Source organism: Clarias gariepinus, chromosome 16 (genome assembly GCF_024256425.1).
Source record: "Clarias gariepinus isolate MV-2021 ecotype Netherlands chromosome 16, CGAR_prim_01v2, whole genome shotgun sequence".
NCBI lineage: Eukaryota > Metazoa > Chordata > Actinopteri > Siluriformes > Clariidae > Clarias > Clarias gariepinus.
In genome coordinates, this window is record NC_071115.1 from 10416753 (window position 1) to 10433854 (window position 17102).

The following is a 17102-nucleotide window of genomic DNA, read 5'->3' on the forward strand; positions in this document are numbered from 1 at the left end:
TCCACAGAGAACCAGACTAATCCTACATCAACTGTCATTATCTGGTGATACTGGGCATTCCAAAAACTACAATTCTGCATTTCTAAAATATCCACTTTGCCTCTGGTAATTGTATGACTATGAAAGAGAATTTATGCAAGAGCATTTCAACAATGGTGAAAGCATGCCGTAATCAAAGCAAAAGACTGAGATGTGATCAGTGAACAAAGTAGGGAGGAGAACCTTTCTTCCTTAATAGATTCTAACCACTTGGTACAATATTAGTGTGTGATGTTTTTTTTTGTCTATTAAACCAATATGAGTTCTGACAAAGTTGAATTTATTTTGTACAGACAATTTAATTGGCCCAAAACATATTTGAGCATACCTACCTTAATCCTTCGCACAATCTTGTGTAAAGAAATGCTGTAAAGTAAAAATTCTTTCAATAATGTACAGTATATTTTAATTGTTTTTTTTTTTTCCTTCTGTAATCAATCAGAAGAAAAATCTAAATCAAATAAATATTTGGTGTGAATCCCCTTTGGCTTCAAACCAGAATCAATTCTAGGCTTGCACATTTGCACAAAGTCAGTGATTTTGTAGGGTCAGAGTCAGGTGTACTGTATGATTAACCAATTATACCAAGCAGGTGCTAATGATCATCAATTTCAGTTTAAAATGCAGTCATTAAATAAACAGAAACAGCTGTGCAGAAGGCTTAGGTGAAGTACAGCCACACTCCGGCTACTGAGGTGAGATTGTGGAAGACAGTTTCATGTCAAAGGTCATACACAATGGCAAGACTGAGCACACATATAAGATACAACACTGTAGTTATATTGCACCAGCAGGGTCTCTCCCAGGCAACAATTTCTACGCAGACTGGGGTTTCAGGATTTGCTGTTGAAGCAATTTTGAAGAAGTGCAAGGTGTACACACAACACTTTATTAACATTTCACAACAGGGTTTTAATACTGATCACAATTTCAACATGTTTTAATATAATAAACACAATTTTGCTGTTTGATTGGAATTCTGACCAACAACATTAAACAAAATCGGTATCCTAAGCATTATACGTATTGTACCAAGTGGTCTTTTTTTTGACCTTTTTTTGTTTAGGCATAAAGCAAAAATACTACAGGAAATGTAAAAACCTTTTATATTTTCTTTCATAGTGTTTTATTGGTTTTTGTGGAAAATTAAAATAATCTTATTAACTGGGAGGATGAAGCAATCTTTAAAAAAAAGTAAACTATCTATAGATGCTACATTAGTACTGCTAGCACAGCTTGAAAATGCCCTTAGCCTACTCTTGCTGTACAATCCATGTATAAAATGTGTAAACAATAAATCTAAGTATTAATTAAAATTTAAATTAAATATGTGTGTGTTAGGGTGTACAATGCCCCGAGTCTTCAGGTTTCTTTATGACCCTGTACAGGATAAACTATATATATATAACTCACTATATGAGTGAGTGCTGCACCAAAGAATATAACAGGGTTATATTTTACTTCCTTTCTGTACACATCAGTTTTCTAAGTGTTTTGCAATTACCTCCCAATGTAGATCGGTGACTAGTTTGCTTTATAAGGTGTAAATAGGTGTGTGAAAGTCTATGTGCATGGTATCCTGTGAAGTGATGCTGGATAGACTCCAGATTTATTACATTTTATATCTAATCCGCATTAAGGCTTATTGTATTTTATCCAAATCCCATATTAATGTCCTTAATATTGTGTTACAGATTTAAGGCGCATTAGCGACAAGTGACAGGTTAGGAGTTATGATCAGAATCTATTAAGGAAGAAAAGTTCTCCTCCCTACTTTGTTCACTGATCACATCTCTGATCTGAAGACAGCCAGTCAGCCATCCTCAAACAGACAATGCTTCACTTCTAATCGATAAACAATGACAGGTTTTTGTTTTGCTTTAAATTAAAAGACCTCTGTCCTCCTGCAGAGCCAGACACCTTGCAGGAACATCAACAGTAAAGCTTGCATTTTGTAATCCTGTTATGCCAAACCATATTTTCATATGGAAAAATAGCCGGTAAATTTGGGTTCCAGTTCTCACATTTTAATATTTTTATACATGGGTATACTAATCAGCCATAACATTAAAGCCTTAAAACAGTAATCCCAATATTGTGTAGGTTCCCCTTGTGCCACTAAAACACCTGACCCCTCTATGCATGACATCACAAGGGGTGTGCTGTGGTATCTGGCACCAGACCGTTAGCAGCAGATCTGTAAATTGCAAGGTTTATTGATCAGTTTCATGGATTCTCAGTTGGATTGAAATCTGTGGAATTTGAAGGCTAGATCAAAATCCTTGAACTCTGTCAGCTCTTTTGACAGTTTATAAAAACTGTATGTTGGTAATTTTTTTAAACTCGTCAGTTAAAATTTAGCCATCAGTTAAGATTAAGCCATAACAAATAGACATAATTAGGGACGTGGGCAGTTTCCTTCAACAACCCAAGACATAGGTTGTAGGTTAGGCTAATTGCCGTTCCAACATTGCTCGAAATGTGTGATTGAGCAGGTGAGTGTGTATATGTATGTGTGTGCCCTGTGATGGATTGGCACCCTGTCAGTGGTGCCCTTCTGGGATAGGCTCCAGGTCCCTGCGACACTGAATACAGGATAAAATAGTATAGACGGTGAGTGAGTAAGTAAAGGGCTTGGGTGTCAGCTGCATTGCAGGTGTCAAACTGGAATCGCTGTAGCTTAACATACTACAAGAAATGTAGGAATTAACATGGGACAATGTGTAGGGTATGAATGACGGAATTCAATCAAATGCAAAGCAATATTAGCATATATATGTTAATATTAGACACCTTAGAATTTTACCCAAGTTAAAGCTAAGCTAACTAGCGGTAACTAAGGTAAGCAAGTGTGTTTCAACCAACAGCCAGACTCAGTTTGTTCTGCACATTCACCAATTTTGGATTAACTGGTTTAGGCCGGGGACGCAACAGTGGCTTAGTGGTTAGCATTGTCGTTTTTTTGATTCCTGCCTCTGTGAGCATGGAGTTTGCATGTTCTCCCTGTGCTCGGTGAATTTTCTCTGGGTACTCCAGTTTCCTCCCACAGTCCAAAGACATGCAGATTAGGCTAATTGGGGTGTCCAGGGTGTACCCTTGGGCCCTAGGCTCTAGGCCCCCTGCGACCAGAGCTCCCACAGTTGCACATCAAAACCGCTCTTTAGAAAACCTATGGGGGATTTATTCTACTGGGATTTATTCAGTTCTTTTACAGTCTATGGATCAGGCTGGACAGGCTAACATTTGGTCCCCACAAGCATAGACGAGCCTTGGGTGCCTGTGATCCTGTCACCAGTTAAGTGATATATAATTGATGTAATCAACATATAATGTTATGTGATAAAATAGTACAGTTCAAAGCATCCATAAGCAGACCACAAGATAATGTTATGTTTATCCTTTTTATTTACTTCAAATCATCAGTATAATTTTATTTTTATATTATTATTATTTATTTTTAATTATATTTTTATATATAATTATATAATTTTTTTTTTATAATTTTAGAGTTTGTTTGACACGTTAACTTTTTAAACAGACTAATAGAATTGAACAAATATAATGGTCCAAGACATAAATAAAAGCCTCCACAGGAACACTTTTTATTTTTCTGATTTTCTCCTGCTTCTTAACACGACGAATTGCTCTAGGGTGTGGATTAGTACGTAAATGTGTGTGCATTGTGCCCTGCAGTGGACTGGTGTCCCATAGAGGGTCTATTTCTGTTTCAGTTTTTTTGAGCTTTCTTTAATTCTCATCACCATCTGTAGAAAGGGAAGAGCAACTTGTTAGTTTTAGTGCCACTAGATGGCAGCAGTGTAGTTCTTTTATATCTCTCTTAGATAACATTGTGAATTACATTTTTTAAATTTGTTGTTCCTAAATTTGTACACGTGTTCACAAATGGCCTTAGCTGGCCAGTGTTGCTGTAATTGATGGGATAAAATAGAGTACTTTATCCCTTTCTCCCTCCCTCCCAGAGATCAGGGCACATTTTTGGACGTGCTGCCGCATCATCAGGATTCAAACCTGCAATCTTATGCTGATAGGTTTTTTATTTTTATTTTTTGCTGCTCCACTTAGCTCCACTTAGGAGCCTTCTGAGTCTGCTTCCTCTCAAGGTTTCTTCATGTCACATGGCCACAGTCCTGGTCACAGTCACATCTGGCATCCACATTAAGAATCTAAATCTTCTGTACACCATAAATTGTAAATAGTGCTATATAGATAAAAATCAAACTTATTTTTTTTTTCTAAGAACATAGAACTTGTTCATACTCATTGATTTTTAATAGAAGCCTTTTAAATCGACACCAAGTATGGGTAAGTAGAGACGACCCATTGTCCTGCTGTTAATGGTCCATCATTAATTTCCCCTGCCACTTTATAGAGACACTTACAATGTGTTTGAATATTCCTGAAGGTACAGTATAGAAAATGCACCTTTGTGCAAAATCCCAATGTGTTGGGAGAAAGAAGGCACCGAGATGTAAAGGTATTGCAGTGAGCTATGTGATTGAGGGCTGCTAGTATGACTGAGAGAAATATATCTGGGTCAATACACAATTTAGCAGTTGTCTTGGATGCATCACGTATATGGAGGTGCTCATTTCAGACTGAGGACATTAGATGGCATTGCAGAATCAGAATAGACACTCATTGTGTTTTTTTTTTTTCCAGATACATATCTTTGTATGGCAGTTATGTAAGTTATTATTAACTAGTACTTACAGTACAGTGCTTATGTGCTGCTGGAGGTTCAGCTCAAGGATCCTGGTATGATCTTGACTGTCCATGAGGAGTCTCACAGGTTATTTCCAGAACTGTATGGGTTTCTTCAGGTTTCCGTCCTCTTTTCACACCATGAAGAGGAAATGTGTGGTGCATGGGGTCCAGAGGTTGTCAACGTACATAAATCTTGTACTTGAGCAAAAGTAAAAGTAGAAGGCCTCCATTTACAAGGCCATCAAATTTACTTTCTGTAATTATTCAAAGTACTGAGCTTGTATTTGCTTACAGTAGCCTTATTTATAGTCAAAGTAAAAGAGTCTCTCTCTCACTTACTCGCTCTGTCTTTGACTGTGGATCCCTGTTTTATCACTATCTGCAACCATCTCCAATTCCGAATTCAAACACCTGCTACATGATGAAAAAAGGCAAATCACACAGTTAATCCATAATAGGCAGCAGGTGGCAATATTACCACTCCAAATATTTCATACTTCTCTGGTTATGTAATGCAATGCCATGCAAAAATGCATTGAGGTAAAAAGTACAAATATTTGTTGTAGGATGTAGTGGAGTAAAAAGAAAATTTGTCCACTAATAAAACTACGCAAGTAAAGTACAAATACATTAAATACTTATTTACAGTACTTAAGTACATTCATGAATTTCTACTGGCAACCTTTGATGGGGTCATCCAAGGTGAATTCTTCCAATTTGTTTCAGGTATGAGCTTTGGGTCCACTCCAACCAGCATAAAGCAAATCCTTGTGTAAATTGTGTAAATAATATACTGTATATATCTCACTTACTCACTAACGCTTTATCTAGAAGACTGAGGGCACAAGGTGGGGTACACCCTGGACATGGTGCCAACCCATTACAGGGCACACACATACTGTACACACCCACCCACACACTACGGGCAATTTGGGAATGCTAATTAGCCTAATCTGCATGTCTTTGGACTGTGGGAGGAAAACGGAGTACCCGAAGGAAACCCACCAAGCACGGGGAGAACATGCAAACTCCAGGGTCCGTGCTCGATTCCCACCTGTGTGCATGGAGTTTGCATGTTCTCAGTGCTAAGCCCTAAGCCACCATGCCACTGTAAACGATATACGTCTAAATCTTATTTAGTCAGAGCTTGTCCCAATCTGATTTTGTTTGGTTTTTAAAAATAATAAAAAAGTACACATACATGGGTGGTTGAAAGTATTGGGACAAACATGAAAAATGTAATGTTTAAATGGCAGTCAAAATAAGTAATAATAATAATAATAATAATAATAATGATGATGCAATGGAATTGCACATCCAACAATATACAACAATCAATATTTAGTAAAAAGTCCTTTATTCGTCAACTTCTTGAATCCAGCTGTGAATAGAGTCAAAAAGACGTCTGCAGTACTCTGGTGTCACTCAGTCAGTCCATTCCTGCTTGATTGCTTTCTGAAGATCACATACAGAAGACAGTTCCTTGACTACTGCTGCCAGTTTTCCATTGGGTTCATGTCTGGAGATGACCCTGGCCATGGCTCCAGAAGCTGAATACCATTGTCACATAGCCACAAAGTTCACAAATTCATGCAACTTTTCAGCCAGATAAGCTCGAACCAATTATTTGTTATGTGCTCAGGGAGAACTAATACATGGCATATGTTGTCTTATTACTTTTGGCCACCACTGTACCAGATACTCTGCTTCTTTGTTCTCATTTTTTCCACTGTTTTTTTTTATTTTTATCTCAGTGTACTTTTAATTCGTGCACCGCAGTGGAGATGTGAATAAAGCCACTTCAGAAGAAAAGTAACTCTGTGATCCGTTTATTCTAATGAGCTTAGAAAACATGCAGTATGAATAATAATGCAAGTAGGAAACACAAACACTTATCATATTATGTCCTTCTAAGTGGCTTCAATTGCATGCAGTTTTTTTTTCTTTTTTTTTTTTTTGACTCAGAACAATATTTATTTATTTCGAGCAGTTCTGCTGTGTGAACTGGATTGGGAACTACATGGGAAAGAGTTATTAATCTCAAATCCATATGCTGTTGGCTATTTCAGAGGGCAATAAAAGCCAGCCTGGGTTTCTTCCCATGATGTGTCCTCTTGTGTAGCCAACACAGCTGATCCAAGGCCCAGGAGAGATTAGTCATGCTTTCTTTTTAACACAGACTTGAGGTAGTTCAGTCAGACAACAAATACATAGCAACCACATTCTCAGCTCTTCAGCACCCCATAGCTTCTCAGATGTATCTGAAATTGAAAAGAGACTTTTCATTTACATTAAAGTTTTCAGCATATGGCGGATACCCTTCTCCAGAGTGACTTAAAGAAATGCTTTAAGGTCTCTATATAAATATATATAAAAAAAAAATTCTGATACTGGTTCACTATGTTATTAAGAGTATAAGAGTTAAACCCCTGCTGGGGAGATTTTTCATTTAACCCAAGTACTTAAGGAAAAGGTTGGTCTTAAATCATTGTTTGAGGACTGCCCATGACTCTGCTGTACAGAGATCAAGACGAACTCTTAGAGTAAAGGTGTCGTGATGAATGCCCTGAGAGGTAGTGGGACCGGCTGAGCAGTACTAGAGGACTGAAGGGAGTTTGGTTCAATGTGAGATATGATGAATGCTTTAAGGTACTGTAAATGGGGACTGGCCCATTTTTGGCTTTGTAGGCTAACATCATGTCTTTTAAATCCGATGCAACCAACTACCCAAAGCCAATGGAGGGAGCAAAGTAATGCTTCAAAAGTTCACACCTGAAATAAGTCCCAATAATTAAAACTAACTATGAGTTGAATTATTGATCTGCTTCACTGCTTTACTTAAAGGAGAATTTTTCCTTCTGATTTTGTTTCCTCCAAATTACCCTAATCATTTTAGGCAGCTTATTACCTCGCCGGCCCCTAAGGCTTCTATCAGCTAGAAGATTAAATGCCATGTGACTACATTTTTCATGCAACAAAGTACATAATTACACATCATTAATGATTTCAAATTAGATTATTTATAAAACACTCTTACTCATCTATACCGCTTTATCCTGTGTACAGGGTCATGGGGACCTGCAGCCCATCCCAGAAGACTTGGGGCACGAGGCGCGGTACATACTAGACAGGGTGCCAATCCATCACAGGGCACACATACAAACACTCTAAGTTTGATTCTTCCAGGTACTCGGGTTTCTCCCACAGTCCAAAGACATACAGATTAGGCTAACTGCCATTTCCAAATTGCCCAGAGTGTGTGAATGAGTGTGTGTGTGTGCCCTGCAATGGGTAGGCACCCTGTCCAGTGTGTACCCCACCTTGTCCCTATAATGTTTCTTTTTTTGTTAAGTATTGAAGGAAAAACAGGTAATAAACCATCTAATTGATTCATTCAGCTCAAGTATACCTAAAGCACTTTTTTAACCAGACATTTTATTGTGTGCTATGCCTGAATACGCATTTATTTTGTACATTGGCTTATATTAATTCAGGCAACTTTTAAACTTTCACCCAACTTTAAAAAATAATCATTAATTCTGTATTTTTAAAAAAAAAATAATTTGTTTAAATACATTATTAATATATTAACAAAAATATAAAAAAAGGTTATACCCTGGTGAGTTCAATAAATGATTTTGGATTATTTTAACAAATATTTATGCCAACAGTATTGAAATTAGAGTAAGTAGAGTTGCAGAAAGTAAAAGGGTTGAATGAATCCATTTACTTTGATTGTAGATTGTGACATAATGTGACTAGTAAATGCTTAAGACCTTACGTACTCACTCACTCACTTACTGATTATCTACACCACTTTATCCTATATACAGGGTTGCAGGGGGCCTGGAGCTTATCCTAGGAGGCATGAGACAAGGTACACTCGGGTGCCAATCCTTCACAGGTCACACACACACATACATTCACACACAATGGAAACTCCAATTAGCCTAATCTGCATGTTTTTGGACTGTAGGAGGAAACCGGGGTACCTGGAGGAAACCCACCAAGCCACACAGACCAACACCACAAGCTGAATCTGATTAAATATACAATGGACAGATGCATTGGTCATATTTCTGTAGGATATGAATGATTGTGAACATCAAAAACAGAACTGAATGATATGGCCTGAAAAGTACAGAACGTTTCTGCATTTAAATAAGTTTTCCATTTTGTCAGTTTTCGTTTAAATTAGTTTTTAATTAATATTGAAGAAAAAGGGAACGCTTAGTCCCTGTTTAAAGTCAAAATGGGACAACGGGATCCCTTAATTTTTTGAGCAGCATACATTTAGTTCAGACAATAAATAAAAACAACAACAGTGACTCATTTCTGTCTGTAAAAGTGTACCAGTTGTTACTTTATGTTTTCTGCCTGGTCACAGTCCTCAAAGTCACAGAACACAAAAAAATCCTGTTATGCCCAAAACAGCAAAAAGAACCATCACAATCCCATAATCATGTCCCATTACATATTTACAGCCATTTAGGGTTGGGGTACAAAACAGGCACGTTTGAACATTTAACAGAAAAGTTTGAATTGAAAGAATAAACTGGCTTTTCTAGACTTTTTCTAAACTCAGGTTTCACTCTTTAACCCAACTGCAACTACAGTAATGATATCATCCGGCGAAGACTTGGAACTCTAAACTGGTGCTACACATCTTATTAAAATGTATTTGTTTAATGTTTTTTTATGTAACCCTGAGAAGATATGGCCATATTTATACTAACCTTTCATCTATTTTAATAGCTTAAGTTTAAATTTGGGTAAAAGTCTAACCAAATAAAACAGTCCACTCTTCTTCTCTTTTCAGTCGACATGTGGAGAATATCGGCCATAACGGCTCCACCCTAAAAAACTGAGTGAAATAGCAAGCAAAGTAAAGAACAAAAGGCTCCTTTACTAAGAAATCAAAAGCATAAAGTCTTCAGTAAGAACCCTGATTTGAGCTGTTTAGCCATTTATTTATTTATTTTTTAACAAAACGGCATCTGACTAAATTCAAGCTTTCACTTGTTACAATGTGTAAACATTTTTTTCCCTTTAGTTCCAAAAAAAAAAAAAAAAATTCTTAGGTTAAAATTATTTTTGACTGCAAAAAGAATTCTAACAAAGTTACTAAAGTTGCAATAGTTGTAATACTTATAATGCCCCCCAGAATCACTCACTCACTCATTGTCTATACCACCTTATCCTGTATACAGTGTTGTGGGGGGGCTGGAACTGTGGGGGACACCCTAGCCCTAATCTATCGCAGGGCACACACATACACACCCTCACACTCACATGCTCATTCACCCACTATGGACCAATTAGCCTAATCTGCATGTCTTTGGGAGGAAACTGGAGTACCCGGAGGAAACCCATCCTCAAGAATCGAACCCTTGACCCTGGAGGTGCAAGGTGACAAAGCTAACCACTAAGCCACGTACCCCAGAGTTAGCCTTAGGACAATATTATTATATAGAGTGCATTACATAAAATATGACCTACTTGAATAACTTTGAGGAAAGTGTCTTTGGCAATATGAACTAAAAAGTTAGTATTCAGTTGAAATAAATTTTAAGTGAATAAAATTTATTAAAACACACACTTAAATCTGGATAAATCAAGTTAATGGGCAAATTAATTAAAGTATACTATGTATGATCCCTGAAAATACTAGTCACGTAGCATGTCTAACCTTGACATTCTAAATTTAATAACAGTAATTAATTAATATGCCACCCTCGTGCTACTGATCAATTGCCAGAGTCAGCTCTACTGTAAGAGACAATTAAGAAAATGGATGTTTTGACACTGAGCTACTAAGATTGTACATTATTAATGCTTTCTGTGAAACTCAATGTTTAATTAACGGCTTGAGGAGAAAGAAAAAAAGAAAAAATATCCACCAAATATCTAAATATTTAATTCATGACACTGCAATTTTTAAGCCACACCATTTTTAAACAATGTTGTTAGCTTGAAATTTCCTTTCCCATTGCTGTAGGCACTTCAAGAGCTTTTTGACACACCATACTTTTTATTTTTGTTTACTTACCACAGATCTTCAAAGTATGAAAATAAAAAGTTAAACAACCTTATAAAAGCTACTGAATAACCTTAAATGCAACTTTATGTCTTACAGTAACCACACAAATAAATGAAAAGAAAAGGAGATGTAATGATTGAGGATACATACAAATGGTTCCTTTCAGGGTTTCTTCCTAATTCCTTCTCAGGGAGTTTTTCCTTGCCACCGTCATCCTCGGCTTGCTCATCAGGGACAAACTGATAATTTTGATTATTATGTATTTTCTCACACATTTCATACTTATTTCCCAATTTTTTTTAACCTGTAAAGCTGCTTACCCACAATGACCATAGTTAAAATACATTAAAAGTTATTTATATAGCACTTTTTAATATTATTTTTTATTTATATAGCAGGAGCCCCTCAGGGATGCGTTCTCTCCCCACTGCTCTTCTTCCTCTACACCATCGACTGCACCTCTACAGACCCCACTGTCAAGCTCCTGAAAGCAGGCAGTTGTCTCCTGAAAGTGAGGCAGCTGTCTGGTGCAGTCACAACAACCTGAAGCTGAACTTTTTCAAAACAATGGAGATGATCGTGGACTTCACACTGTAAACCCTAATGTTGTCTTTACTTATACAATCAAGTAATGTTGACTAAACATTACTTAAAATTTTGCATTTTGGACCCATCACTTAAAAATATAAGTTCATTTAACTTATTTACCATCAAAATGCATAAACTTAAGATTTCAAGTGTTGTGAGCTCAAAATTATGATTAATCCTTTGGGGGAAAAAACATTTTCAAAAGGTCAATTTTCACAAATGTGAATGTGGCGTGGGCGGGGCGGCGGCTGACGACCAGCATGCTTTGCGGGGATGTCGGTGTGTTCACCATGTTGGGGAAGGGTGTTTGGGTTAGTGGCTTCGGCCCTGTTTGTGTGTGTGGGTAAGGGGTGATGTGTGAAATGTGCTCCGGTTCATGCTGATGCTGAGTTGGATGGTGGTTCCTGTGTGAATGTCCTGCTCATGCCGTACATGCTATGTGCCTGATAAAGTACTCTCCAACATTCTTTCCAGTGGAAAATTGTGGCATTTTGTCAATAAAAAAAATCTAAGCTTAAAAATGCTGTTCATTGTTTTATTTCAGTTCGGTGTGCACAAAGCTTGCAGTCAAATATGAGAACATTGTTTAAAAGGTTTAAGTTACATTTTCATGTTAAGTTAACTTAAATAGATAAGTACACTTAAAAAATATTTATACCAAGTGAATGCAATATTTTAAGCACATTAAATAAGTGCTAAGTTTGTTGAACTGAATGATTTAAGTACAGTCTACAAAACCGCCAAGTTAAATAAACTTAAATATGCAAGTTTTGGAAGATTCCATTACTCAATTAAATTGAGGCAACGAGTTTACTCAATCAATTTAGTCCAATTAACTTATTAGGGTTTTCAGTGCAGGAAAAACCCACCTGCACTTCCCCCACTCACCATCATGAACAGCACTGTGACAGCAGTGGAGTCATTCCGTTTCCTGGGCACGACCATCTCTCAGGACCTGAAGTGGGACATTCACATTGACTCCATTGTTAAAAAGGCCCATCAGAGGTTGTATTTTTTTGCCAGCTGAAGTTCTTGCTCAACTCAGCCGTTATTAAATCTGTCCTGTAACTGTCTGGTTTGACTCAGCTACGAAAGCAGATTTCAGAAGACTACAAAAGGATGGTTTGGATTGCTGAAAGAATTATTGGCACTCCCCTTCCCACGGAGCAGGAACTGTATATATCCAAAGTGAAGAAAAGTGCTTGGAAAAAGTCACCTTCTATTGCACCGAACACCAGGACAGTATCTAAATATAAATGTAATAAATATTTTTGTAATGTATAAATACATGTAAGCGTACTTGGCAATAAAACTATTTCTGATTCTGGTTTCTTATTCTGATTCTAAATTAATAATTAAGCAATATCACATGAGAGAGAGAGTGCTGTTGTGATGAATATCAACATGTGGTCACTAACAGGGGTAAAGCAGTTTTGAATTCTTACTGGTACTACTGTATCTATAAAACATGGAGATGGTGGACAATCTTGTAAATCTTAAAGTTTTTCTTTATATTTCTACTTATTCTGCTTTAGAATATCAGCCTTATTAACTTCCAGAATTCAAATAGTGTTAAAAGAAAACCCCTAGCATCTCAAATAGCGTTAAATGACAAGCTAGTGCACTAGTATATACAGTATATACATATATACTAGGATGTATATATTCCCTTGTCCCATACACCAAGTAGTGCCCTTGATTAGAGGGTTACAGAGAAATAAAACAACTTAGAAGCAGTTATTAAGTAGACAGGGTGTTGTTTAAAATAATGTCATCTTTTCTTGCTAAAGTGCATTCATGTCTGGTTTTGAATGTATATTTTAGCAGGTAACTGCTTTTTTAGAACAGTGTTGGATAGTAACGAAGGATTGTAGAACACTGGGCCACATACAACTCAGTATAGTTATTGTTATTATCATCACTCATGAAATGCCTTCTGTGCAATCAGTTTGCTTGGTCAGGAATGAACTGTTGTATAATAATGATTTCAAATAAAATAGTAATTCAAAAATGTTTTATTCTGGTCATATGTACTGTAACGCTTCATGCCCTGTAGCCACCAAACAGGTTCAGATTTGTGCAATGCATAATTTCATTCCCATTGCTTCAGACTGGTTTCTGTGCACCACCAAGGAACAGGCCACCTGGGACATATCCACTCTGCTCGCACATACGACACTAGGTCTCACGGTCATGAACTTGCAATCCCTTCTACTGTGATACACCACAAAGTTCATTGGTGTGACACTAGAGTCATTGGGAACGCTAGGTGTTTTGTCAAGCCAAGTTGTGGACGACAAACCAATTGAATCCAGGCAGACCACTTTGAGTGGTGATTCTGATCACACGCTATCCAGTGTTCATCAAACCACATAATAAGTATAACTAGTGGCATGTAGCAAGCAGAACAGTGAACTATTTTAATAAGGTAAAACAAAGCATGGATTATTTTTCGCATCCAGCAATGCACCATGTAACGAAAACAACAGTTGCATAACACAAAACCTTTCCCTCTGCGCTTTCTGATCACTTTCTGTTATACTTGTTCATTTGATATTTAATATTATCCTCTTGTCTTCAAAAAGAATTATAGGAAGCATTCAAGTTAAACTTGGGACTAAAATCGACTGACTGGTGCAAACATTTAAAATAAGTCTATACGATCTCAGCCGAGGTAGACCGAATGTAGTCGTTCCCGAGGACATTCGGCGAGTGGAAAACATGATCCCTGAAAATTGACGAATAACTTGTCGTCAACTTGCAGAAGAGATGCATCTGTTGGTGGGAACTGAAACACGATCATTTATAGAATAGTACTGACCCATCAACTTTGTGGAAGATATGTGGTAAAAAAAACCCAATAAAAACATGACTTTATTTAAATGCTTCGTAAAGTTGCATAGTAAAAAAGAAACTAAATCAACAGTCAAATAATAAAAGGATTTTAGTGTATTTCTACATGCACAATGCAAAAAAAAAAGCTCACAGGATTGAAACTAAGCTGTGTGATCATAAGAAAACACAATTGAAAATGGTCATTTGGTCTAATAAGTCAAGGCAGAAACAAACCATATAAAATATAGTTAAAATAAGTGCATGATGAAGAGGTGTCTAAACCAGTTTCAGAGGAATTCTCTGGTCATTTGCATGAATAAAACTGGGAACAATGCAAAGTTGTAATATTATGCAGAGATGCACCTAATAAACTGTTGTAAAAATGTTTTAATACTATTATTAAATGCAATAATTAAACATTCAATTTTCCCCTTGCCTGCATTTACACATACACAGCTGGTTGGTTCCGTTATAAAAATTTACTTCTAGCCTCCATATGCTTTTTTTTCTCATCAGTCAGCAGGGTTACCATCGTACACTTCTTTGAATTAAAAGTGAGAAGGGTAAACGAGAAAAGGTTAAAGTAATTAACAAGGTGTTCTATCGAAAAACAGCCCAGCGTGACTTTGAGCTTGCATGGCTCATTGGCTCCAGTAAGTGAACAAGAGATGAGTTGGTTGTGTCAGTACCTAAAGTTCTGTGAGATAAACAAGAGAAAGCACACAGGAGAGTCTGAGTTGTTTTGACACCTTGTTGCTCATTAAGACAATGTGCTAGTGGCTTAAAATCCCCTCCAAAATAGCCGGCAAGTTCTCTTTCCTTTACTGCTCTCTGCTTCTTTCAGAGTGCAGAATTAATACCATTAAGCCATGTTTCTGTTTCGGGTAGTAATCACTCGCTGATTTTGAGCCTGAGAAGGACAACAACTTAAATAAAAATTTGGGGATCATGAATACATTTTGCATCTGTGTAAAATCAGATGCTTACATCTCCTACAATTTTCTGTCAAAACACTAATTCTTGTAATATCCTTGTATTATTCTTGCATTCTTCTAATATGTGGTAATCTTACAGAAGTCCATAGCGAAGCACACAGATCAAACGGCTGGGTAAGTCTCAGATCAAACGACTGGCAAGTTTCAGAAAGTCTGAGTTATTTTAACGGAGTAGCGTGATGGCACACACGTGCATGACATTAGTAATGCAGGATTGGGGCATGACTTTAGACTTTGTGATGAGGTTGTGGGCTGACACGAATAGATTTGTGCTTTTGTTGTCTGGTACAACGTTCTGGAAAGTCTGACAAGTTCTGGAAACATGTCATCCAGGGTTTGTTTAGAAAAGATATTTCCCAAACCTTGAACATTCCACGGAACACCATTTATACCATTATTAAAAATGGTTACAACCACAACTCTGCTTAGAGGAAGATTTCATAAAAAGCCAGTAATCAAAGAAGCAATCAGTAGAGCAAGGGTAGAGCTGGAGAGTTCCACAGCTCTGATGGGATTTGTTAGGTAGCCACATCTCAAACATTGAATTGTGGGGCGGTGACTGCTCAGGCAATTGAAGATCTGGGTTGCTGGTTGGAAAGTCTAGACCCTGTGGGGTCCTTGAGCAAGACCTTTACTCCAACGCTCCACACAACCCAGCCACTGCATACAGTGTCAATCCCAAGCCAAGTTACAAACTAGGAGGGCTGCATCAGAAAGGGCATCCAGCTTGAAACAATGTGGTAACCCCTAGGATCAAAAAGGACAAAGCCAAAGGGAAAAAAACTGTGCATCTAGACAGTGCTCAAAAAATTCAACTGGTATGCTCCGGGGCAATGTATCCTGGGCCCAATAACCTGAATGTGTTAGAATGGGTCACTCAAAGCCAAGACCTAAATCTGATAGCAGGTTATGTGGCTAGAGTTACTTTATAGTCATCCCCATTTAAACAGACAGGGATTGACCAACATCTTACACATCTTACTTGTATACTGATGATATTACAACTGGTGGATATATTGTGTAAATCAAAGGGTGAACACCATAATGATGTTCATTTCAGTTTGGAAACTCCATGGTGACCTGGACAAAAGCATATAATAGATCATATTAAATGAGGTAATCGAGGCATAAACATTCTGTATGCTTTTATAACAGCCATTATTGTTTACGAAGAAATGCACTAGTCTTGATGGAAGCACTTAAGGGCATCTGTTCTTTAAAGAAGCCATGAAGTTGGTGGTTCCTGGATTGTTTGGAGTTTTTGTGTTTTAATATTGCACATTTGTAACTATGGATGCAATTATACTGTATACATTCAGAAGGTTCCCAGTTTGTATATATGAAAAATCTATTATGGGATAGCAATGATCACAAATTCAGTAATTAACTAAATAGGCTTAAGGCAAATCATATGCATAAATCAAATCTCTGTTGGGTGTGCACTGTTCTAAACAAGCCATCCTGGTCCACTGAAAGTACACAGTAGGAGGTCAGGCTCAAACAGAAACAGATTCTGTTGACATAGTGACTAAGACCCATGGAGTGCCAACTAAGTGAGTCAGATGCCAGATGGCATCTCGCCAATCCCAAACCCAAACAAAGCAGATTCTTCATGCACAAGGGTGATTGACATCGGTCACATACTGTACTAAAGGATGTATGGGTTTATTAGTAAATTAATAATTATTTGTGGCATCAATACACACTCAGTAGGACTGTGTAATTTTCATTAAGGATGTTAATACATAAACAATATGTATATACCTTAATAAATAAATAGATGAGTGAGTATGAATGAAAAACTGAACTTAGAAAAATGTTACAAGTTTGACTGATTATAAAATATTTAACAGATTACTAATTAAATGAAAGAACTGTGA